At 37.5% G+C, this 26,723-nt stretch overlaps 1 protein-coding gene across 3 annotated transcripts in view; it reads right to left on the bottom strand.

The window, feature by feature from the left end:
- LOC133847133 (chondroadherin) overlaps positions 1–26,723 on the bottom strand; it is a 115,707-nt gene that overhangs the window by 37,650 nt on the left and 51,334 nt on the right. For 2 of the 3 annotated variants that reach the window (XM_062281939.1, XM_062281940.1), the window contains exon 1: positions 449–600. The exons of the other annotated variant lie outside the window; for it this stretch is intronic. The gene's annotated coding sequence lies outside the window, so the exon portion shown is untranslated. Of the gene's footprint in view, positions 1–448; positions 601–26,723 lie in introns of those variants that run through there. 3 annotated transcript variants of the gene reach the window in all.

The following is a 26,723-nucleotide window of genomic DNA, read 5'->3' as shown; positions in this document are numbered from 1 at the left end:
GAACATACGAGTACTACTAACGGGTTATGGGATGGGATAGCGGGAGGGGGGACAACTGCGGGTTACGGCTCTCTGAGTGTTGCAAAAATATACTAAATATAAATGCACATAAAAATTCAATTTCTCTAAAGTGTAGCTAAGCATGTAATTGAATTTGTAATGGCGAATATCGTCGTCGACTTCTCCATTTCCCATTTCCATTTCCATTTCCTCTAGCATTCACATATAGTACATACCATACTCGTAACCTCATCCAGTCGCCAAACCTCAACCCCTTAGCATTTCCATTTCGTTCCATTCTGTCGCGAAATGTCTCCATTGAGTGAGTGACTGACTCGACTAGCTCACTGACTGAATGACTGACTGACTGACTGACGTGCAGTCTGTCGTCTACATAGATCCATCCAGCACTCTCTCTCTACCTCTCCTCTTTATGCGAATGACTCACCAATAATATGTGTGTGTCTCTCCATCTCCATCTCTTCATCCATCTCCTTCCACTCCTGTTTCAATCGTGTATGTGCAAGTTGACTCCAATTTCAATTCTGATTCCGTCGTCGACTCTTACAACAAACATCCAGTTTTTTTTGATAAAAATTGCAAAGCAAACACTGCCATCGGCTGGTTTGCATGAATTGTATTTCTAATAAGGAGCTCTCTCACTCCCTTCATTTCAAATATAATAGTACTTAATGTAGTCTCAACTCTTTGCCATCAATCGAAGCTCAATTTACATATAAATTTGTGTACTTAACGCCCAGTTAAACGACATCTTCACTTGACGCTTCTAATTTGTGCCATTAGCCAGCAATCAATCACAAAAAAACATCTTGTGAGTTGGCAGTTCACACAAAATATTAAGTAGATCTATTTAGCATAATTTTTATGTCTTGCATTTGAAGTTTAAACCCTACATTAATAGCTTGAATTTCAATTATTCTGTTTTTTTTTAGCGTACTATATCAAAATAAAGCCTGGAAATTTTGGAGTGAACATTGAACAACATTGATGCAGGTAAGCGCCATAAAACTTGCAAAACCTAAACATTACTCAATAAAATATTACAGAAGTAAACGAACAGTAACTTAACATAGCTGTGAGATAGCAAGTTAACAGTTATGTTAACTTAACATGAATTTAGCATAGCTGTCATATAATATGATAACGGTCATGTTAGCATTTTACATATTTTACATAGCAGCAGACAGAACAGCAATCAATGAAATAGAATAAAATTGACTTAGTAACTTAACCGTAACTTCACATAGCCGTGAAATAACATTTATGATTTATAAAGATAATACAAGTCACGTAAACACAATTGTCATTACAATGTCAATGTCATGAACAATGCTAACATCACATTAATTTAACATAACAGCAGACAAAGCATCAATCTATTAAAAAAAACAGAATTTACTTATCAACTTAGTAATTTGACATAGCTAGGAGATTAACAGCCATCTTAACATAACATAATTATAACATATTTGTGAGATAACATGTTAACAGCAGCAATTTAGTCAGTAACTTAACATATCTGTGAGATAACATGTTAACATTCTCATTCCAATGTTATCATTACCTAACAATGCTAACATTTATTTAAAATAACAGCAGACAGGACATCAATCTACAAAAAATATGTTAACAGAATTTACTTAGTAATTAAAAAGCACTTTAACCTAGCTGTGGGACAACTTAACATTGTCATGTTAACATTTAATTAATTTAACACAACAACAGTTAAACTTAACATGACAATTCCTTAATTAACTTGGCAAGGTAAATTGCAAAGTGAATTAAATTGAACACTATAAAGCACGTAAAGATGTGTTTGTGTGCGCATTTAATTTGTATATGAACGCTGCGACCAAATGTCGTATAATTCCTGTAATTACTTTACAGTTCATTTCCAAATTGGGACAGACGGCGAGAGCTGAGCATCGCCCCCAAAGTACAGCGTACAATATTGTCCTGTACTATATATTGTGGCGAGCAAAGACGCCAAACACATCAAAATTTGTCGCTGTTGTCGATTTTAATACCCTAGAGGCATAAAATGCAATAGCGGGTAGCATGGTAGAATGGAAAATTAAGCTCTATCAAAAGTAGAATATGTTAAATTAAGACTAAAGAGTTGTATTGTTCTTTCTTTGTATTGAATTACACATTAATTTTTAACACAGCACAGAAAATTATTATTTTAAATTTAATTTAAAAATTCCTTAATTTCATTTGAACAATTAACAATTCCTTATAAAATCTTTAGTAGGAAATTCTTATAACAAAACGTTTCAAAATTCTTTAATCTCATTTAAAGAGTTAACAATTCATAATAAATTCTTTAAAACGATTTCTTTTTACAAAAAATTTTAAAATTTTTTAATTTCATGAAGAATTAACAATCCTCAAAAAAAAGAATTTACAGAATTTCTTAAATAATACAATTTAATTTAGAAATTTTTTTGATTTAATTCAAGAATTTATGTAATCCTTAAAAATCTTTGATTTAATTAAGAAATTAAGAAATTCTGTAATTTAATTGCAGAACTTACAATCTTTAATAAATTTTCAAATGAAATTAATGAATTTTGTGCATATTATTTAAAACCCAAATTTAGTGAACTAACAGGGTATCTATTAGTCGTTCAGCGCCTTGTACTTTGGCTTATGTGTTGCTGCTGGTTAATTTTGCTTTTGTTGGCACATGAAAAGCGTTTACGGCAGAGTGCGAATGCGAATCGGCTTCCGCGAGTTTCAGGTCCGCGTGTCTTTCAATGTTCGGTGGTCGTGTCGATGCCGTGGACATTAAAGTGACACCATCGCTGTGTGTTTTCCGACTCGCTGACTGATTGACAGACTTATCGATTGACTGACTGATTAATTGAATAAGTCATAATTAAAGATGCAGCTTTCACTTTTATGCGAGAGAGAAACAGCAGTTGATTGTAGTCCAATTGCACAACAGTAGGCCAGTAAGTCATTCGCTCAATCAATCAATCAGTCAATCAGTCAATCAATGCAAGCAATGCAACAATCAGTGGCAGTGACAGTGAGGCAGCTCAATCAATTAGCGAGCAGAAAGCTGATCGCATTCCACGCAACAGACAGCGAAAGAAAAAGAGAGACAGAGTGAGAGAGAGAGAGAAAGAAAGGAAAGAGGAAGTAGAAGTGGAAGTGGAAGTGGAAAAGGATGCAAGGACACTCGGCAGTGTTGCAGCTCAGCGTCGCTTGACTTGGCTGGACATGTAAATTGTGAACAGAGGAAACAATTATGCTGAGCCAATGAAGTTGAAACTGAAGCAGACAGCGACGCAGCGACTACATTTACAGCCTTACGGCGGCCTTACGGTCTTACGGTTTACACTTTACAGTTAACCGGCAACAGTTTACACTGACACGACCATGACACGTGCTGCGCTCCCGTCTCCGTCTCCGTCTCCCCCTCTGCAAGGGGGGCGAAAGCAGCACTTTACAAAATAAATAAAATGAAAATTTGCTGCTTCCGGCCTTTTGAGTGTTGTCAGTGTGTCCCTCTATTTCCATTCCCATTCCCATCCCTATTCCCATCCCTATTCCCATCCCTATCCCTATTCCTATTCCTATTCCTATCCGTGTCCATATCCGTATCCGTATCCGTGGCCATGTCCATGCCCTTCCTCTTTCCTTCGTGCTGCTTTTCAGCATAATTTTAAATGGGACGCAACGAGACGTAAAGTGAGAGAAGCTGCAACTACGATGACGATGACGATGACTACGCCTTCGACTGCGACTCTGACTCTGGCTACGACTGCGACTACGACTTCGACGCCAACTAACTGTTAACGGGCATGGCAAATGCGTGCGTGCCACCTTGCAACACTGCTGCTGCTGCTGCTGCTGCTGCTGCTGCTGTCTTTTGCCTATTTTCTGTGCCTCCGCCTCTGTCTCCATCTCCATCTCCAGCTTCATCTTCATCTCAGCTCGTCGCGTGTGCGTGCAAATGCAAATGATGCTATCTGTGCCTGCCCCAACTGCTTGCCTTCCTCCTCCTCCTCCCCCTCTTCCTGCTGCCTTCTACGTGTCTCGTTCTCTGCTCTGCGCCTCTGCTTGGCATTCCACAACCGTCTGCCGTCTGCCGTCTGCTGTATGCTGGCGCAAAAAACTTTTCATTGCCGTTAAGAAATTGATCAAGTGAAAAGGTGAAAATTGATTTTGCGACATGTGTTGTCGCCTCGGCTTCCCTTTTGCTCCTCCTCCTCCTCCTCCTCCTTGATACGTATGTCAATTGTTTATCAGGCGGCGAACAAGAAAAAAAAACACACACATAAGCAAGCACAAGTCATTTCAAGTTGCTAGCAACTAGCTGAATACCCTGTAATGTGTAGTTTAGGAGAATGTGATACTTTGTTAGAAATATTTGTAAATAAATGTTATTTCTCGAATCCAATAATAGTTATTTATTCAATGCTATGTTATTATTTAACTTAACTTTATAATATGTCAAGTAAAATGTTCAAATAACTCAGTTACTTTCGCTTGAATTGTGCTGAAGTTTTCAGAAAACAGAAATATGATAAAAAGTTAACGATAAGTCAAGAATAAAGTGAACATCATGCAGAATTTAAATGTTATGAAATTTTACAAACTTGTAAAAATTCGAATAATTTTATTGTTTTTTTAGTAATTAAACCACTAAAAGCATTACACATTAGTCTGAGGTTATTTATTAATGCATTTCTATGTCATTTATAAGAAACTTAACTTTATAACACACCAAGCTAAATTGACAAATATTTCTGATACTTTCGCTTGAATTGAGCTTAAGTTTTCAGAATATGACTCTAGTATAATAAGTTAATAGCATGCCAAGAATGAAGTGAATATCATGCAGAATCAAAAAGTTATAAAGCTTTGAAAAATTGCAAAATTGTATTTTTTTTTGGTTTTAGAATTCAACCGGTTTAGGTAATGCAGGTGGTATTCATTAGAAGAAAACGTATTCAGGCCGAACCTTTGACTCATTTAATAAATTTTTGCATAATTTGATGGCAAATTTTGAAGTTATATAAATTGAAAGAAAAGTCGTAGCAAACTCTCTTTTAAACCTGATCCAATTGTACAGGGTATGCAACAAAGAAAAGCATACGCACTCGTGTGAGTTTAACGTACACCTTTGGTGCCTTTTAGCGACTTAGTTCGTTTAACTCTCCCACTTGGTGTGGTGGAGGTCGAAGTGGGAAGTGAGAAGTGGGAAGTGGAAAATGGGAAGTCGAAGCAGCGACGACTCCGTTGAGTGACTGACTGAGTGACTGGCATATGGCGTGTCATTCAATTACGTTAATCAAATGATGCACAAGCACAAACAGGGCGCTAACCTTGTGCCCCATTCCTCCATTCCTATCGCTCACCAGAGTCGCGCGAAATCTGCAATCCCCTCATGGAATGGCAATTCCCCAGCACACACAGAGAGAGAGAGAGAGGGAGGGAGAGAGAGACCCCCAGGACAATTCAGTGGGGCTAATGCCAAGGACTGCGGCTTCTGTGCCGCCTTGCTCGCCTCTGTTGATTTTTGTTTAAGAGCACAACAAAGAGAGAGAGACGCACACCCAAACACACACACCCAAACACACACACACACTTAGCTACACCTGCTTAGGAATATAATACTCAACGGGAGCACACTTCGAGTGGCAGCAAAGCAAAGGAAACGCAGCCTCCTTCAATGGAAAATAAAAGTTGCACAACTTTTAATTTCTCAAACGAAACGAAACGATACGAAAAATGTAAACAAAACAATCGCGTGGCTATAAGCCTCAAATCGCAAGACACACGCCCAAGATTGTCACCAGATCATCAAGATTGGGCGTAATATGAGCTATAGAAATATGTTCTCTATAAAAGATATGAATAACTGATTTTGGCTTGAGATGTAAAACGCAGTTTTTCAATTAGTTAAATCAGATGTTCAGTCAGTAAGTCAATCATTCAATTAAAATACAAAATTCACTACCATCGAAATTTATAGCAAAGTTAAGGTTAGAAATGAAAAAAAAAAAACATTTAGGTAATTAGGTAAATAAGTCTTTCAATCATTCAATTGTATACAAAATGCACGATAATTTGAATTATACTATACAATTCGCTTTAAATCAAATTTATCACAATTATAAAAAATTCGTATTTAAAATTGAAACGTAAACACAATTTCATATATAAACAAAATCAATTGGGTTATTCAGTCAGTCTATTCCTTGCTCAATCAGTCTCTCAATCATTCAATAGCAATTCAAAATCATACAGAATCTTCTTGGTTTAGATACCCACCTAAAACATATCCTATATCCAGTTTTCTATAAATCCAATTTATAACAAATTGAAGTCAAATTCAATTCAAGCTCGAGTTGTGCAACTAAGTTTCAGAAGTGTTTAAAGCCGTTCAGTATTTTATTTGATTCTTATGTCGAGTTAAAGCTATGCAACTCTGTTTCTTAATTAAATTAGACAATCACTTAATTCAATTAAACTTCAATCATTTATTTATAATGTAAAATGATATAGGAACTTATTAACATACACTAATCTACACTGTAGATTTAAAGATAAATCATTCAGCAAACTCAGCTAGACTTTTCATTGATCAATCAGTCGTTCAATCATACAATCACATCAAATTTATTACCTTATATATTTCCGAAAATTCGCTATAAATTTGTATAGCAAAGTATATACCAGCTTGTTTCCATCTGGTTTCGACTTCATGATAAATTATTCCGTCTTTTCATTGATCAATCAGCCGTTCAATCATTCAATCACAACGAAAGTTATTGCTTATCAATTCTCTCTAATATCTAAGTTTATCTCAGTTTTCTTTAGACTTCAGAATAAATTGTTCAGCGAATTCTGCTAGACTTTTAATTGATCAATCGGCCGTTCAATCATTCAATCACATTAAATTTATTGCATACCTTATATATTTCCTAAAATTCGCTATAAATTTTTATATCAAAGTTTATCCGAGTTTGTTTCTATCTGCTTTCATCTTCATTCTGCAAATCGTGTTAGATTTTTAATTGATCAATCAGCCGATCAATCATTCAGCCTCATCTTAACATTCCCTAAAACTTGCTATACAATTTTTAAATAAATCTTATCCCAGTTTGTTTCCATCTGCTTTTTACTTCACTCTGTAAATTCAGGTAGACTTTTCATTGGTTAATCAGCCGTTCAATCATTCAATCACATCGAAAATGTATGCACAACTTACGTATACCCTAAGTATACCCTATAATTCGCAATAAATGCCATTTCTAACAAAGTTTATCCCAGATTGTTTTATCAGTCTGCGAGACTGAGCCGAGATCTTTTTGATTTGTGCCACAAGCGTTTTTCTGACAGTTGCCAGTTGCCAGTTGCAGCTAGTTGTGAGTTGCAAGTGGCAAGTTGGTCGGCAACTTGCAGCAAACGGCGTCTGCCACATTGTCCGAAATCGTTGCAAGCAAACATTAAAGATGCTCGCAGGACGAAGCGGACGGAAGGAAGGAAGGAAGCGAGAGGATGAGACAAGCGAAAGCAAAGGATGCATATAGTTTAACTGGGAATTGTGAAAGCGGATGCTCAAAAGCGGAGCCCAAGAAGTGGCCCAGATCCGACACAGAGTGAGCGAGCAGCTGCTAGACGTGAGGAGCGAGGCTCGAGGTTGGGGATTGGGTTGAGATGGGATGGAATTGGAATAAATACATAACTGAATATGACACGTTCGCCGCAAAGTAGAAAACAACAATAAGACAAAGTGTCACAAAAGTTGTATACAAAACTTCAAAGTGGCTGCTGCAGCAACACCAACAAAAAAATGCTGCATTCGAGTGTGTTCGACTGCACGATACCCGTTAAACATAATTTTAAAAAAATAAGTTTATTAAACAATTTAGGAGACTTTGGAGTTCAATAAAAAGTATGAATAGTATAAATTTCTTCAGCAAAAGCTCTAAACATATAATACTATATAGTCGATGTCCCTTCTTTTAGTTATTCTATTATTTGGTATAATAATTAACATGTAAATAAATATAATACTATATATTATAAAGGCGAATCATAGAACAAACTTTAAATTAAAAGTTTTTTTTTTATTTATTCTGCTGCTTCAAGTTAAACTTAATTATTAATCAGTCTAGACTCTTTTATACTATTTTATATACCTATATTCTGAATTCTTACATTTGAATTTTCTTTAATATTTTTTTACAAATTTTTTTTTCCGGAAACCTTAATTCTTAATTTTATTTCCATATCCGCTACATATTTTTTGGTACATATATTAATAACTTCTGTCTTTACGATTCCTCAAAATTTAGTTGATATCAGATACGAATTATATAAGTATATATAAGTTAAGAAATACGCCCACTTACTATGGATTTTAGTTGCTTTGGCTGTCAATCTGGTATAGTTTATACTCAATGGTATATTTTGAATGTAGTACTTCATCGATATACCAAATATGACCTTTGGTATATTTTAATACGTTTGCGGTATTTTATTATTATGCTTAATTTTAAGAAACCTAATAGACCCATCTTAACTTATTTAAATAGGAAATAATCTCAACATTTAAAGAGTCTCATATTTTTGAAAATAATTGATGGACTGCTTAACGTTAGAAAGTTAATTATCAATAAATGCGGTCTGTCAATCTCGTTAATAATAAATATACATTTATTGAACTTGAATGAGGACTAACTTGAAATTCCCCCTTTATACTGTGAGTAGCGGGTATAAAATAACACAAGAATGGCAACAAGAACAACATTGACAACAATTACCAACTGTGAACACACCGTGGCAAATACAAAAACAATAAATGCTACAACAACAACAGCAGGAACAGCAGAGAATGCGAACGAAAACGAGAATGAGAATGAGAACAACAACGACAGCAATCAACTCGAAACCGGGCACTAAGCACTTTGAAAATGACATAGGCAACTGAAACTATTGCAATTTGAGTCTCTATCTCAACCACGCTGCTCTCTCCCTCTCTCCTGCTCATTTTGATACCCTGTAATGCATAACAAAAGCTGCTAAAGAATCCTTTACAACTTGTACAGGGTATCAGCAAGTCGTGCACACTCACTTTACACGGCTGACGCCGACGCCGCCGACGCTTTCTGCAAAAATAATAAGAAAGTGAACTTAAAATGATTACACGATAAAGTTTTTGGCCCTGCAATTTGCGCAACTCCGAAACAAACAGCAACAATACCTAAAACAACAAAAACAACAACAACAACAATTGCAATAGCAACAGCAATAACAAAAGCAAGAGAAACCAAAACAAGAACAACAACAACAGCAACAACAATCACAACATCAGCAAAGTTGAATTTGAACTTTGCATTTAAGGCTACACATACCTCGTTTATTCGAGTGCCCAGTTCAAGTGACCATTGCAATTGATGGCAACGCCCTTGGACAGAAGAGAACTCAAGCGAAACAAAGACTCGAGACCAAGACTCAAATTCAGATTTAGAACCAGGAAAGGATCAAGAAACTAACTCTGACATTTGTCGAAGGTATTTGGGGAACAGTTTTGTTGGGGGAAAAAGTGCCTACTGCAATTTGGTATATTTTGTACTCTATGGTATATTTTGAGGGTAGTAATATATCAATATACCAAATATACCAATTGGTATATATTTTAGTATTTATACATTTTTTATTTTTAAAAATAATACTGCACTTTTGTGTTTAAATGTAGTAATTTATCAATATATCAAATAGGTTATATTTTAGTATTATTGTGGTATGTTAATTTGGTATTTTAAGAAACTTGCCGCATAATGCCGTTTTGCTTTTACTTAACACTTACATTAACAAAGTTCATCTCTGCGATATCAGAATTTATGTGAGACATTACGTATACGTAATATTCAAAGACTGTTTGAATATTACGTATACGTAATGCTATAATGCTATTTAAATTGAAAATTACACTTGACAAGTAAAAAAGCTATAGTCGAGTGTGCTCAACTGTAAGATACTCATTTAATACAAAATATTGCGGTATTATTATCAAAATATACCAACTTAATTTACCGAAAAAATACTAAAATATACAGAAGTCAACAAAACAGCACTATATTAATCTTAAAAAGTACGAAAAAACATACTGATATAGTATTACATTCAAAATATACCACAGAGGTCAAAATATACCAGCTTGTCAGCCAAGAAGCTAAGACCCGATTATAGTATCTAGCTTGTCTTTTATGGGTAGCGGGTATAGAAATGATTTCATTTATTCTTTTTTATTGCTTTGTGTGTTGTGTAATTATATTTTTTTGTTATTATTTTATTAAAATTATAAATACAATTCCTTATTTTATTGAGATGACCCAGAGCGACTTAGAACATCAGGCTTTTGTTTCTATGGTAGTTAACTTAATTTAAGTCAAGTTGCTCATTTACTAAATTTAATTTCACTATTTGGTGCTGGAATTTTGAGGGAGGTGCATTTTTGTTTTATGTTAAATGCTTAGTTAGATAAGTTTTCTATTCCGATATTGTCACACTTGTTATATTATAATTAATTTGATGTATCTATGTATAACATAGTTTTTTGATTGAGGTATTCAAAGTATATAACGTAGCTGCATTCAGTTAACTCCAAAATGGATTGTATCGAACTATCAATACCTTTTGACCAGGGTGGCCAGATGCATATACAAAACTTTTTATTGTTCGTAACTTAAAATCAAATTCTGAAATAAAAATGGCAGCCATATTATTAATCACATGTATTGTTACATGTGAATGTTAAAATTACATTTAAAAAATATTTAATCGATATTCTTTCCTTGCTTTCAGATTAATTTTACAACCAGTTGCTACGCTTGCGATTTACTTTGGTAAGTTTGTGAATTTCATAATATATAACATCCTTAACTTGAGCGTAATATAGAAGTTTGTATCCCACATTGTTGCCTCTTCTCATTGCTTATTTTTGTGGTCTGTCATTAGAGTTAGTTAAGTTTTGATTTAAGACTCGTTTAATTGCCGCTTTAGTAATAGGAAAAGAAGGTCAAAGGTTGCCGTTAAACTAGTAGAAAATACACAATTTGATGGAAGTGTGTTGTTAAGTTGTAAGCTCTTGTAAGTTGACTGACTGTTCAGCTTCGCGTTGAGTTGATTGCGTATACGACAAGTTGTACCGTTTAAGGCACTTTGTCGCCTGATCTGTGGGTCAGGCATTGTTGCCACGCCCACATCCACATCCACACCCACGCGTACTCCCTTTTCCCTATACTTGAACTACTTACGAACTGGATTTGCGACGTCGACGGATAAGGTAACCAAAAAAAGAAAAGAAAAAAGACTCGCGACGTCGCAGTTGACGTCAGCGTCGCAGTCGATGTAGCTGTAAGTGCTTGAAAGTCAATTTTGAATTTAAAATACACCACGTAACGCAATATGTTGATCTTTTGAATACGAATGCGAAATCCACGAGACTTCTCCAACTCTATTCTCTTGTATTCACACGGCGTGCGTGCGAGAGGGAGAGCGGGAGGGAGAGAAAGAGACGCTGAATGGGAATGTGAAATGTGGAATGCGAACGCAAAATGGCAGCACAAACTCACACACACACACGGACAGACAAAGCAAATAAGTGGGCCAGGGTTGAGTATGCCCGACTTGCAGCTATGCTGTGTGTGCTTAAAGTAGACTTTAAGCTTAATTTGAAAGGGTAAATCATTTAATTTCAGTAATCAGATTCAATAAAAGTTTTTCCATTTTAATTTTTATGAAAGTCAACTCTTAGCATAACTACAGGGTATGTGCAACCGTGCACACTCACTCCCACACACAACAAATTTAAATAAACTTTACTAATAAAATGTCGTTTACAAGTGGCAAGTGTCGACGACGACGACGACGACGACGACGTCGGTGACAGCTACTGAACCTGAGGCTGAGACACGAGACACGAGACTGAGACTGGAACTGGAAAGGGAAGACATCGACTGAGACTGAGACTTTTAGCTTTGACTGACTGTCAGACAATCGCTTTGCCGGGTTACGTATTAGAAGGGTAGAGAGGGAGAGAGAGAGACGAGAGGAGGGAGAAGTTCAGGCTTAGCTTTGGTAAGAACGTGGTGAGTGCAGGTCGACGAGATGTCGACGCATGAGTTGATGCCCGATGCCAACAACGTATTAATTTTGTGTATCAAAATAAACTTATTCTTGTCCCCCCCTCCATACCAAAAAGAAGGGGAACGAGGAAAAACACAGACACAGACACAGAGTCAGAGGCTGGCAGAAGGCAGAGTTACAGCTCAGTTTACAGTTGCCAGCAGCTAGAAACTGGCAGCTGGCAGAGAGAGAGGCATGTATAAATATCTACATCACGTTCCGAGCTCGGAATGCCAATGTAAATATTTTCAAACTTTGATGAAATAATCAAGGTAAACAGTAAATGTCGTTCTCAGTCTCAGTCTCGTTCTCGTTCTCGTTCTTGTTGTCGTTGCCATTCTCAGTCCTTCTCCGTTGTTGTCCTCGTTCTCAATCCCAATCCCAATTCGCTTCCTCCTCCTCTCAGCTCGTCTTTTGCTGCTGTTTTCTTCTCTTTGCGGCACCAAAATTTGCTGCGATGGCGACTGCAGTGCAAATCGCAAAGTCTGGCAACGCCTAGCTATCTATGTGACTGCAGGTGTGTGTCAGTGTGTGTGTGTGTGTGTGTGTGTGTGTGGTTCTTGCGTGTTGTCTTTTACAAGTTGCACTATGGCATAATTCAGTACTTCTTTGCTGGCATTCAGTACTTAAATCAAAATAAACAGTGCAGTAGTATTTTTAAATATACTAAAATATACCTAAGGCCATATTTGGTATATCGATATAGTTATACATTCGGTATTATACAATAGAGGTCAAAATATACCAGATTGTCAGGCAAAAGGAAGCAACTGCTTCTTTTTAAAGTATATGTATGTATATATTATTGATCAGGATCAACAGCGACAGCATGAAGCCATCTCCGTCCGTCTGTCTGTCTGTGCGTTCCTATGAAAGCCTAAATCTCAGAGCTTAAAAGAGATAGAGCTATACAGCTTTGGTCTAAAATCTGGAATATTTTGTACTCCGTAGTATATTTTGAATGTATTGTAGTACTATATCAATATATCAAACACAGCCTTTGGTATTTTTTTAGTAATTTTGTGGTGTATTAATTCAATATATTTTAATGTTAATACCGCACTGCTTTGCTTCCTAGCTTTCTTTATTTATTTCTCTTTATTTTTCAGTCTTTATTTTAACAGTAATGAAAATACATTTATTTTATTATTGTTTAATATTTATCATTCTTTTAATCTGTATGGTGTTAATGTTGATAACACTCTTACAAATCTAATACATGTCAGCAAATAGGTTTAGAATATTTTTGCTTCGTTATTTTAATTTATGACCGAAAAAATGCCAATTTGTGTCACTGTGCTGTGGTTGGCATGCAGCAAATAGAGTTACAGTTACAGTTTTGGCCAATGTTTTTGTAGACTGTTTGTTTGTGCGACCATCTGACTGTCTCCCTGTCTCTCTCTCACTTCTCTCTGTCTCGCCTTATTCGTGCTGAAGGCCTACGGCTGGCAAGTCTGCTTTGCTGGGTTTGTTTGTTGCTGGGCACACATATCAATGTTTAACTGCAGCAAAGTCAGCTGCATTTGGTCACCGATCGAGTTGTGAGTTCGTCATACAACTGTACTGTACTACAACTGTACTACTACTGTACTACAACTGTACTACTACTGTACTACAACTGTACTACTACTGTACTACTACTGGTCTACCACTGTACTACTACTGTACTACAACTGTACTACTACTGTACTACAACTGTACTACTACTGTACTACAACTGTACTACTACTGTACTACAACTGTACTACTACTGTACTACAACTGTACTACTACTGTACTACTACTGGTCTACCACTGTACTACTACTGTACTACAACTGTACTACTACTGTACTACAACTGTACTACTACTGTACTACAATTGTACTACTACTGTATTACTACTGTACTACTACTGTACTACTACTGTACTACAACTGTACTACAACTGTAATACTACTGGACTATAACTGTACTACAACTGTACTACTACTGTACTACAACTGTACTACAACTGTACTACTACTGTACTACAACTGTACTACTACTGTACTACAACTGTACTACTACTGTACTACTACTGTACTACTACTGTACTACTACTGTACTACTACTGTACTACAACTGTACTACTACTGTACTACAACTATACTACTACTGTACAACTACTGTACTACTACTGTACCACTACTGTACTACTACTGTACTACAACTGTACTACTACTGTACTACTACTGTACAACTACTGTACTACTACTGTACTACTACTGTACTACTACTGTATTACTACTGTACTACCACTGTACTACTACTGTACTACTACTGTACTACTACTGTACTACTACTGTTCTACTACTGTACTACCACTGTACTGCAACTGTACTACTACTGTACTACTACTGTACTACTACTGTACTACAACTGTACTACTACTGTACTACAACTGTACTACTACTGTACTACTACTGTACTACCACTGTACTACTACTGTACTACAACTGTACTACTACTGTACTACTACTGTACTACTACTGTACCACTACTGCACTACTACTGTACTACAACTGTACTACAACTGTACTACTACTGTACTACTACTGTTCTACTACTGTACTACTACTGTACTACTACTGTACTACTACTGTACCACTACTGCACTACTACTGTACTACAACTGTACTACAACTGTACTACAACTGTACTACTACTGTTCTACTACTGTACTACTACTGTACTACTACTGTATTACTGTACCACTGTAATAGTTACAGTTCCTCGACTCGAGAGAGAGTCACACACTTGCTTTCATAGAGTCTCCGCTTATCATCAATCACGGGAACTTCATGCCGGACTTTGGCAGAGATTTGGCACGACCAACTGCTGTCTGCAAGCGGAGGATTTAGAGCTCCCTAAAAAAAAAAGAGAGAATGTCACACGCCGCTGGGTAATGATGACCCCTTTGGCCTGGCCAAAAGGGATTGCTCCTCCGACAAGGGATTGAAATGGGGATTGAGACTGGGTTAGGTCGTAACCAACACGGGGCAACCTGGGGCTTGGCTGTTTAGTCAGGCATAAGATCGTCAAGGCTGCAGGCGATAACCTTTAAATTGTTGTTGCCCCCACACACACACACACAGCTACTCACTTTCACACGCTCAAGCACTCACACACTCAAACACTCATTTTTACACCCCCCAAAAAAAAAAGAGAATAAAAACACTCACTCTCGAGTGTGTCAAATGGTTTTCAAACATCGCAATGCCAACAGCTAGAACAACAATGAGGTGCAAAGTTGAAAGGGAAAAACTATTACGAGTAGTTGAATGGCACGTTAGACGGCAATGACTGACTAGCAGATACCCTAGCAAATGTTGTAGTATTTTTTTCGGTACATCAATTTGATACACTGTAATGATAATACCGCACTGTGTTTCATTGACTGTAGATTTCTTACTTACTATACACGAAATATAGTTCTTGCTATTTTTTGGTATATTAATTTGGTATATTTCAAAATTATATCACACTTTGCTTTTTTGCTTTCACTGTAAATTTCTTACTTACTATACACGAAGTATAGTTTTTGGTTTATTTTAGTATATTTTCGGTATATTTATTTGGTACATTTGTATGATAATAGCATACTGATTTGTTTTGATGCAGCTTTATTACTTTCTATACACGAAATGTAAAATTTTTGGTATGTTTTAGTATTTTTTCGGTATATTCATTTGGTATGTTTCAGCAATATTACCGCGCTGTCTTTCTTTGGCTACATATTGTCTACTTATTTTATTTAACTAACGATTCTTGTAATAAAAACTTGTGTAGCAAGAGTTACATAAGATGGAAAGTTTTGAAATTAAAAATAGGTTTTTTGTTGATCAGACAACTAATGGTGCTTAATAAAGATTTATTTTATCTTTCAACTATCGTTATAATTCTTTAAGTTAAGTTCGGAAGTTATGCTTTTTCGTTTCCTTTGATGAATTTTGAAACACAACTCCAAAATTAGATTTAGTTTAGCAAATAATGAACTACAATTGATGCTGAGCAGACTTTTAATAGTTTGATAATTGTGCTTTTTACAGGGTATAGAGAAGTGCAGGCAGAAATCATGAACCAAGGGGGTTCCAAAGATGCGGAGAATGGGGCCACAAATGGGGGGAGGGGCGTGGTATTTGGCCAAGTCGCAGGTCGCAAGTCGCACAGGTGCCACAGCCTGCTCTACCTCTCTCTCTCTCTCTCTCTCTCTCTCTCTCTGTCTATGTCTCTTTCTCTGTGTGTCGCTGTCTCCGTCTCTCTGTCTCGTGTCTGTCTGTGGCATGTGGGTGCCTTCTAAACGCTCGCCTTTGCCTGCACACAGCATAGAGCACAGAGCGAGCTCACAGCCGAGTGCACTGAGATAAACCACCATAAATCTGTTGCCATCATTTTAAAGCGATTACTACAAATGGATGTGCACACGGTGACTGCAACGTCGACTGCGACTGCGACGGTGACGGTGACGATGACAACGGACTAAAAAATCGCAAAAAGAAAATAAAGAAATTGAGTGAGAAAAGGAAAATATAGAAAAGCAAAAGAAAAGACAGCCAAACACGGTATAAGTATATAACAAAAAAAAGAAAAGCGTGTGAAAAACACAAGCTAGGCAAACGTATGAATAGCAAACCAAGCGCCACACACACACACACACACACACACACACATGGGGCAGCCCTGCAGTGCTGACTTGGAGTCCATCTGCAACACTGCGACGTCTCTGCCCCCTTGCCTCCAACTCTAGACTGCGATTTCGATTCTGATTCCGACACCTTTTACACTGCCAGCGACGCTTTGGCCAGTTTGCCAGCCAAGGGAAGGTAAGAGGAAGGGGAAGACGAAAGGTAAGGGGTAGGGAAAAGGTAAGAGGAAAGGGGCACGAAGGCAGCTAACAAGAGCAGCGCAAAACAGCGCAAACGGCGAACGCTGAGCACCAAAGCACAACAGCAAATGGCAAAAATTCACTCACACACACACACACACACACACACACATACCCACACAGTGCTTCTCACTTACTTGCAAGCGCGACAAAAACAAAAATAAAATACAATAAAAAACAACAACAACAGCAACAACAACAACAAATTTGGTAGACAGACAAACAAAATAGAAGTAGTAAAAAAAACACATCCATACACATTCACACACTGAAAATTCGCGAGTAAATTGCGCTGGCGAACAACACGCGCCGAAAAATGTAGAGCATTCCGATTGCGGCCCCAACACAAATACAGGGTGTCCAAGAATACGAAAGGTATATGTATGTGTACATATAATATATGTTCACTATTTCAGCAGGTCAAGTGAATCGATCAACCTTAGTAAAGCATAATTCGTAACGTAAATTTTAATATTTTAAACTTAAATGATTAGGAAAAAAGAATATTCATTTTTATTTCAATTGCAAATTTCAGATAATTGCCTAATTCTAAATGCAATTAACTGCAATATCAAATTACAATCAAATTAAATTTATTTCATACGTATAAGAAAAAAGAACATTCATTTTTATTTATTTTAGTTTTACAATGCGGATAATTGCATGTTTCTGAAAATTATGCAATTAACTGCAATTTAAAATTTGAATAAAAATACATATATTTCATACGTATAATTCATAAAATCAATTTCAATATCTTAAACTAAATCTATTATGAAAAAAGAACTCTCGTTTCTACTTTTTTTCAGTATCAGGCAATTATCGAAAATTTGCAATTAAAATAAAAATTAATTTATTTTTTCCTAATCCTAATTTAATTAAAATTTCAGAAATTGCCTAATTCCGAAATTTATGCAATTAATTGCAATGCCAAATTGGAATAATAATACGTATATTGTTGTTCAGTTATTCATAAACAAAAGAAGAATTTTCAGCATTTTAGTAATGCTGTCAAATGCTGCAAATTAATAGCAGCTGTGCGTTTAACTGCAACTTTACTTAAAACTCAAATAAATCGAATACATTTTTTTGTGAGACCATTAATTGACACCATTAATAATTACTACATTTTTGCTTTAACTTAAAGTATTGCTTACACTAAACTCGAAAATTTGGAAATAATTCAAAATATGCAATTATATGCTATGCATTTAAGCTGAACAATTTAGATACAATTCTTTGCAATTGTCTTGATTGTGTAATTCAACATTTTACTGACTCAAGAGTAAGCTAAGTAAATAAGCTGACTTAAGCTTGTTTTGCAAAATGTTTACAATAACAGAGCATTCAAAATAACTGTCAAAAACTTACTTAACTTATGTTCATTTAGTTGCATTCAACTTAAGTGCAGCACATAAAGTTTTGAGTTCCGAAATTTGAATGCATATTGAGAATGCAACTGAGTCACCCTGTATGATTGTGCATATGCTGTTGGGTTATTTGCTTTTTGGCGGCTAGGTGTGTTGGCGTTGGGCTTTTGTGAGGTTTGCCAGCTAGGAGGAGGTAAAAGAGGAGGCAGATGAGGATGAGTCTTGGCTGCTGGGGGACCAGGACTCGACTCGGTGGTGTTTTAATACTTACATATGTGGTGTCAATTGATGTGTGACGCCGCCTGTGCGCAAATGAAATTTAATGAGCCAATTTAAAGTTGCGCCATATTTATAAACTGTATCTGAATTGCAATTAATTGCCAGCCAAGCGACGACTGTAACTGCAATTGCAGCACCAGTTTCTCTCGTGTGTGTGTGTGTGTGGCAAGTTGTTGTTGTTGTTCTCGTTGCTGCACTGCGTCCTGCCGAGGGCGTTTGTAAAAAGTTGTGCCACAGAAACAGAGAGAAAGACACAGACATAGAGAGAGAGAGAGAGAGCAAGCTGCAACTCATGGCGCAACAACAATTAGCCAACTGTCCAATTAAAATTACAAGCAGATCCTTGACTCAGAATTCAATCACATATAAACACACACACACACACAGACCAGACAGACAGCAAAAGTAGAGAGCATCCTTTAAGGATTGCTCAAAGGATTACCACAAAAATGTGACGCTCATTTTGTATCTCGTTTATTCGAGCGCATTGCAAATTTGTTTCAAATGAATGCGCTCGCATTCAAATGGATGACGAATCTGCGGCCACAGCACAAATCAACAACAACAACAACAGGAACAGGAACAGCAGCAAAGAGAAAACAATTTGACAACGATTACCATGAAGAGCGAATACACTACAGCTATTTGAATAGGAATTGAAAACGTTTAAGAAACAGTTGAGGAAACGAAATAACGAAAACGTTTAAGATGACAAGAAAAGGAAATATCGAAAAAGTGATCAAAATATATTGGTGAGAGAATAAGAAAAGCATAGAAGATGAAAGAAAAATGAATATACTACCAAAGGAAATACTAAGAAATTCAAAAAGAGAAGTCAAAATATATTAGTGGAAGGAAAAGAAAAAAAGATACTACATAAGGAAAAACGAGTAATTTAAAGTGCTGACGGAAAAGAAAAGCATAGAACATTAAATATACTCCAAAGAATACAAGAAAGAGAAGTAACGAGTGCTGTCGAAATATGCCAAGCAACAGAAAGAGAGATGAAAATATAGTATTGGAAGAAAAAGCATAGAAGAGGACAACAAATGGTAGATACTACAAAGGATATAAGAAAAGAAAGATACGAGAAATTAAAAGTGGCAATGCAAACACGCCGAGTGATAATTAGTGGAAGGAGAAGAACATTATACAAGAAGAATGAAAAAAGGAGAGAAAGATAAAGTTCTGACTGCAAAGAAAAGCATAGAGGATAAAATATACTATAAAGAAAGCAAGAAAAGGAAGTAAACTTAGTACTAACGAAAAGATGCCAAGCAAGGATCGTTAAGAAATAAAGATTTAAGAGTAAAACAGAAAGAGTGATAACCATATAATAATGCTAAGAAGAAAATAGAGAGAGACTTAAAAATAAGCACATTAAGTAGAAAAAAAAAGGTGGGAAGAAGGAAAAAGCCAGAAGAATTGCAAATAGGAAGAGGCAAAAAAAACATAAAAGGTAATCGATTAAAAGTACAAAATAGAATAAAATAAAAGAGAGGAGCTTCGAAAGTGCAAAATGACGGGTAACCTTGAGAAAGAAAAGTGACGACTGTGATAAAGAGAAATGAGACTGAGAGGGAGAGGAAGAGGAAGAGGGAGAGGGAGACAAACTTGTACTCGATTTATGATCTTTTCCGTAGGAGAAACGTTTAAGAATGAGAACTAAATGTAAGAGAGAAGAAGACAAACTTACAATTGATTAAGCTCTCTTCTGAGAGAGCAAACTCTGAAACGTTAAAGAATGAGAAATAAAAGTGAGTGAGAGGGAGACAAACTTACGTTTTTTTAAGCTCTCTTCTGAGACAGCAAAAGCAACACTGAAACGTTAAAGAATGAGAAATAAAGTGAGTGACAGGGAGACAAACTTACGTTTTTTTAAAGCTCAAACGCAACGCAGAAACGTTTAAGAATAGGAGCACAAAGCGCAACTGAGAATTGATGGGCAAAATTTGCGTCTGGCAACTTTAAGCTTAACGCTTTAACTTGTTAGTTGTGAGATGTAAGCTGCAAGCTGCAAGCTGCAGATGAGGAGCAAAGTAATATGCTTACTTAGTAAGCCTTTGGAAGCGTTGCAAACTGCAGCGGGCAGTTGTGATGCCCCGCATCAAAGGCTGATGCTGATGATGATGTTGATGAGGGGAATGATCATCATGGCCATTCCTCTTTCCCCTTGCCCCAGCTCCCATCATCATCATCATCATCATCATTAGTAGTCGCCATCAGTCAGCGGACACACGACGCTGCCTGTGCTCGCAAATTGATTCAATGCAACGGCAACAAAGTGTCCAATGTGGTTAGGGTTCCCAGGCTGCGGTGGCTCCTTTGCGGCAACAGGCGGGAGCCGGGAGAGGGGAGGAAGGGGAGGGAAGAGAGGAGGGAGGGTTGTCGCTCGTCGGTCATTTTGCTTGCTGCATTTTTGGTAGAGCATTTAGCAGGTGGCGCGGTTCCCAGAGCAGTGGTCGCCAACTCAGTCTCTCTCTCTCTCTCTTACTACTCTTTCCGTCTCTGTTGCTCTGTCTTTGGTTTGGCATAGTGTGGCAACTCTGGCTCGGCTCGGCTCAGCTCAACTCAGCTCAGCTCGAGCAGTGCTTATGTTTGCATTCCTTTTTGGCATTTTTGCACTTGAATAACTTTGAAATATGGGATTAAATCGTCTCTTACGGGATTTTCTCGATTACAGCTATCATGGCGCACGGCGTGGCCAGAGCTAAATCGAGGGCAGACCGAATGACTGAGGTGAGGGAGGGGTGGGAAGAGAGACAGCAAGCAGCAGCAGCAGCAGCATCGCATAAGGTCATGTCTCCATCTTCGTCTGCTTCTCTAGCGCCTTTGAGTTTAATCGGGACGCGAGGGTCGCCAGTGAACCTGAACTTCCCCCTCCTGCCTTCTCCTCCTTCCGCGCCCGCTTGGCACAGTCTATATCTCTGTCTGACCAACTGTCCCTCCGTCCGTCCGTCCGTCTGTCTGTCTGTCTGTGTGTGAAAGTGTTGCGAGAAAGTGTGGCCAGCGAGCAGTCACGTCTCTGCACTTGCCTGGCCCCAAAAACTGGACAGCTAAGCAGTAAAACAAAGCGGCAAGCTAAGCTCACACACACACACACACATACTGACACATATACACACACTCGCACATGTGGTTGACTGTGTGTGAAGTTTTCAGTGCTCTGTGAGCTTTTTGTAAAGCATTTTCAAATCTGCACACAAACAAATCGCGCAACATAATCGCAGTGACATTTGCACAAGCACAGCGAAAAGCGGCAATGAGTGGAAGCGGGGGGGGAGAGTGGTCGACGAGGTGTGAGTGAGTGAGTAAGTGAGAGAGAGAGAGAGAGCGAGAGAGACAGCTGCTTTAAGCTGCCAACCACATTGACGCACTTATTGAAACGTTAAGAGCAACGAGACAGCAGCAACAGCAACAGCAGCAAACAAATGAAACACAGTCTGATCGACTGCAGAATACTCTGGGTTTTCCTCTTTAAGTTCTCTTACTCTTAAACATAATTGCGGTTATATTTCAAGCTAATATTTAAACTATACAACTCACTGATTCAATTAATAAGGTTGTCCAAATTGAAAATGAAACTAAGATAGAAAAAATATTAGTAAATTTGTTTGCATAAGTAAAACAGTCGTTTAATAAATTTATATTTGGTATATTGGTAGAATACTACATTACCTATATATTTAAAGTTAGAGGCATGGTCTTCCCAATTATAAGCATTTAATCTAATAATATACCAAATAATAATAAAATATACCGAAGGCTACAACATGTGGTATATTGGTATAGTCCTACAAGCAAAATATACCAAATGCGTTAAGATTGATCTACCCCATTAGCAACATATTCTAAAAATATTCCAAATTAATATACTAAAAATACTAAAAATATATCTAAGCACATACATATGTGGTATAACGGCAAATATATCAAATGCGATAAGTTTGACCTACCCCATTAGACACATATTTTAAAAATATACCAAATTAATATACTAAAAATACTAAAAATATATCTAAGCACATTCATATGTGGTATAACGGCAAATATATCAAATGCGATAAGTTTGGCCTACCCCATTAGCCACATATTCTAAAAATATACCAAATTAATATACTAAAAATACTACAATATAGATAAGCATATATATGATATAACGGAAAATATATCAAATGAGTTAAGTTTGATCTACCCCATTATTAACATATTCTAAAAATATACCAAATTAATATACCAAAATATACTAAATTGTACCGAAGGCTATATTTGGTATATATCGATAAAATAGTTCAATCATTACAGCAATAAAGTTCTTAGGGCCAAAACTCACACTCATATGATAAGGAAGTGTGTATAGATCCAAAGCTAGAAGGGTAGTCTACCCCATTACCAGTCTGTATGCAGGGTATCATAACAATTGCAACATCGTTTATGCTTATGAAGCCAGCAGCAGAAGCAACAGCAGCCAGTGCAACGAAGGCGACAGCATAGAAGCTCTGCTCAAGTCGCAGTTGCTGCTGACAGCGACGCTAACAGCGCCCACAAAAGTAGGCAACAGTTTTTTTTTCGTTGCTGCTGCTGTTGTTGTTGTTGTTGTTGCTGATGCTTGGTCAGACTCATCGGCAGCAGCAGCGGGGCATGCAAAGTTTGTTGAGGCGTCGAGTCGATGTTGCCGCCGAGTGTTGCCAGTTGCCAGTTGCCAGTTTCCAGCTGCTGCTGCTTCTGCTCTGGACAACTGCTGCACTTGCTCTTGCGATTCCCTTCAGCACTCACTCCGCAGTCGAGTCGAGACCGGACACTCTCTGAACACTCAGTCGCTGCCTGCGGCGGCAATGAAAATAAATTTCCAACAACATGACGACTATGAGGCGAGACATGGCACAAAGTGCTGCAACTCTCTTTCTCTGTGTGTGTGTCTATGTGTGTGTGTGTGTATGTGCTTATGTATGTGTGTGTATGTGTACGAATGCATTTGCCATTTTGGGTAGCCGTTTTATGCGCAAACGTTAAGTCAACACAATTTCAAATTTAGTTTTTATAGAAAATTGTCTGCGTTCGCTTTAGCATTTCCATTTTGCAGAGAGCGAGTGAACAGTGAACAGGAGTAAACATGTTTGTGCCTGTCTGTGCTTGTCGCTCGCCTGTCATATCCTTCACTGGCTTTTGCTTTTTTTCAATTTGCAAATCGTTGGCCACAGCAATTACCGTTTGATCAGCAAACTCCACATCGCCGCCTTTCCATCGACATACACTGTTAATACTCTCTCTCTCTCTCTCTATCTCTATCTCTCGATTCCAACTACAACTCGCAAGTCGAGTCGAGTCGAGTTGAGTTGAGTCGAATGCCAGTCAGGCAATAATTAAGCCCAGTCCCCGACGACAGTGCCACAAAGAGAGGGCTCGACTTAATGAATCCGTGTGTGCGAGCGCGCAACGTCAATCTGAAGGCATAAAACCCGATACCAGATGCCTTTCCCCCCTCAATCCCAATCCCAATCGCATTCGCAATCGCAATCGCAGCGATGTCACGTCAAACACTGCAAATATTTATGCCGAGGCGCCGAGCATCAAAATGCAAAACGGGGAACGAGCCTAAACGCGCTGATTGCAGCCTCTCACTCTCCCCTTTCTCTCTCTCTCTCTCTCTCTCTCTTCCCCCTCTCATTTCCCCCTCTTACTTCTTCTCTCTCTTACTTTCTCGGTCCCTCTCTTGGCTTGCCTCACTCGAGTGTTGAATTGCAAATGTGTCAATTGTCAACTTTCTGACTTCCAAACGGAATCAGCCTCTCCCTCTCTTTCTCTCTCTCTCTCTCACACACATTTCCTATGCTATCCTTCTTTTTGACAGACATCACTCGGTAACTGCATGTGTGCATGTGCGTGTGTGTGCTTGTGTGCGTGTCTTTGAGCATCTGTCGTCTCGGGTTAAGAGGCTGGCTCTGGATTTGCCAAGAGCTGAGGGGGAAGCTGTTTTTTCCATTTGTTGCAATTTCTTGGGCACTTTTCTTATTCTTTGTATGCAATTAACGCTGCAATTTGCTGCAACCATAAACCCCCCATTTCACTCTTCGTGATGAATCACACACTGTGTGTATGTGTGTGTGTGTGTGTGTGGGTGTGAGAAGGCGTGTCAGGAGTTGCAAAACTTGACAAGATTCGGCTTCAGTTTGCAGCCATTTGGCAACAATTACACGACTTTTGTTTGCCACTTTTTATGCTCGCTTCAGCTTTGCCAATACCCTGTACTAAAACGGCATGCTGCATGAGCTTGATAGACTTTGAAGACACTCTCAATTAAGACTTACAATTTACACTTTTCTTCTATATTTTCCTTTTATAGTCACTCAACCTTAATGCAACTTAAGAAAGTTTTTCAGTTCCGCAGCCGCAAATTAGTTTATTCAATCTGAATGGTGAACTATATATAGTAATTGCAAGTTAAGCGAATATTTCGTAAAAGGTTTACCTAAAGAAATGTCTCCAATTTTTATCAACAAGTCCGACTCTTACAAATCGAGTGTGTTCGACTGTGAGATACTCGCTACCCATTTTAAGTAAAAGCAAAACAATGTTGTATTATTTTTAAAATACATATACCAAATTAATGTACCACAAAAATACTAAAAATATACCAAAGACACTCGCTACATATTTTTAGTGAAAGGAAAACAGTGTGGTATTAGTTTTACAATATATACCAATAAATATACCGAAAAATACTAAAAATATACCGAAAATACTCGCTACTCGCTACTCGAGTGAAAGCATAACAGTACGATATTAATTTTAAAATATATCAAAATAATATACCACAAAAATACTAAAATATACCAAAAATACTCGCCCCTTTGGAGTAAAAGCAAAACAGTTAAAAATATATCAAAAATATATACCACAAAAACACTAATAATATGACAAAGAATGTATTTCGTATATTAATATAGTACTACATTTAAAATATACCATAGAGTGCAAAATATACCAGATTTTCAAACGAAGAAACCAAAATACGCAATAAGTAGGAGTTTTTGCCCATAGAAAAGTATTTCTTAAATAACATCTACAATTTGTATCTAATCTGCACGAATTATAAGGCTATAGTTATTATTGTATGTACTAGATTTCATTTTTATACTGCAGGATATCTTTGAGTAAAGCTGAATTTGAGAAGACAACGATTTACCCAATTTATTTCTTTTTGTTTCGTTGCAGCTAAAAATTATTCACGCAATTGAGAAAGTAGACAAAAAAAAGAACGACAACGATTACGATTACGATGACGTTGACGTTGACGATGGCAGGGAATAGGTCATCATTTAAATGACAATTCACATGGATCAGAGTCGAAGTCTCTGCCACCCGTCTCTCTGCCCAATTCAAAGAGCTGAAGTCTCGATGAATGTGTGTGTGCAAAAGGCAAAAGTTACTTGGGCCAGATTAAAGCGAAGCGCAAAGCAACTAGCATTGAGCACACATGTTGCATATGCCTTCCATGCCCTGCGGCTCCGCTCGCAACTCTGCCACTTGCCTTGTTGACGCTTTGGCAAACTTTGCCGCACAACTACAACTAAAAAAAAAAAATGGGAAAAAAAGAATGAAACGAGTATCCATAAAAAAAAGAAGCGTAGAGCAAACGAAAGATTTAAGGAGCTGATGCGCAACAAAATAAAGTACTCCTTAAATATTTACGTTCCATGGATTCAATATGTGCGGTGGCCTTCCTGCCCCTTCCCCTTGCCTTGAGGGCAACCTCACCAGCCGGTCAACCAATCAAATCAAAGGCCACTTGCCAGCCAGGCTTAGCCTTCTGCCTGCGTCTCCACTCTCCACTCTCCACTCACATCCTTGGCGAGTTCAATGCACGCACAGTCCACAGATTAGACTCGAGAGTGGGCAAAACACTGAACTGGACCACATCTCCTCCACTTTTATGCAAACAGAAAATAAAAAAAAAAAACACAGAAAAAGAAAAAATACAGAAGCAAAGGAAAA

This window comes from Drosophila sulfurigaster, chromosome X, assembly GCF_023558435.1.
Source record: "Drosophila sulfurigaster albostrigata strain 15112-1811.04 chromosome X, ASM2355843v2, whole genome shotgun sequence".
NCBI classification, from domain to species: Eukaryota; Metazoa; Arthropoda; class Insecta; order Diptera; family Drosophilidae; genus Drosophila; species Drosophila sulfurigaster.
The sequence above is the reverse complement of the archived record's forward strand: the minus strand, read 5'-3'. Positions and strand labels throughout refer to the sequence as shown.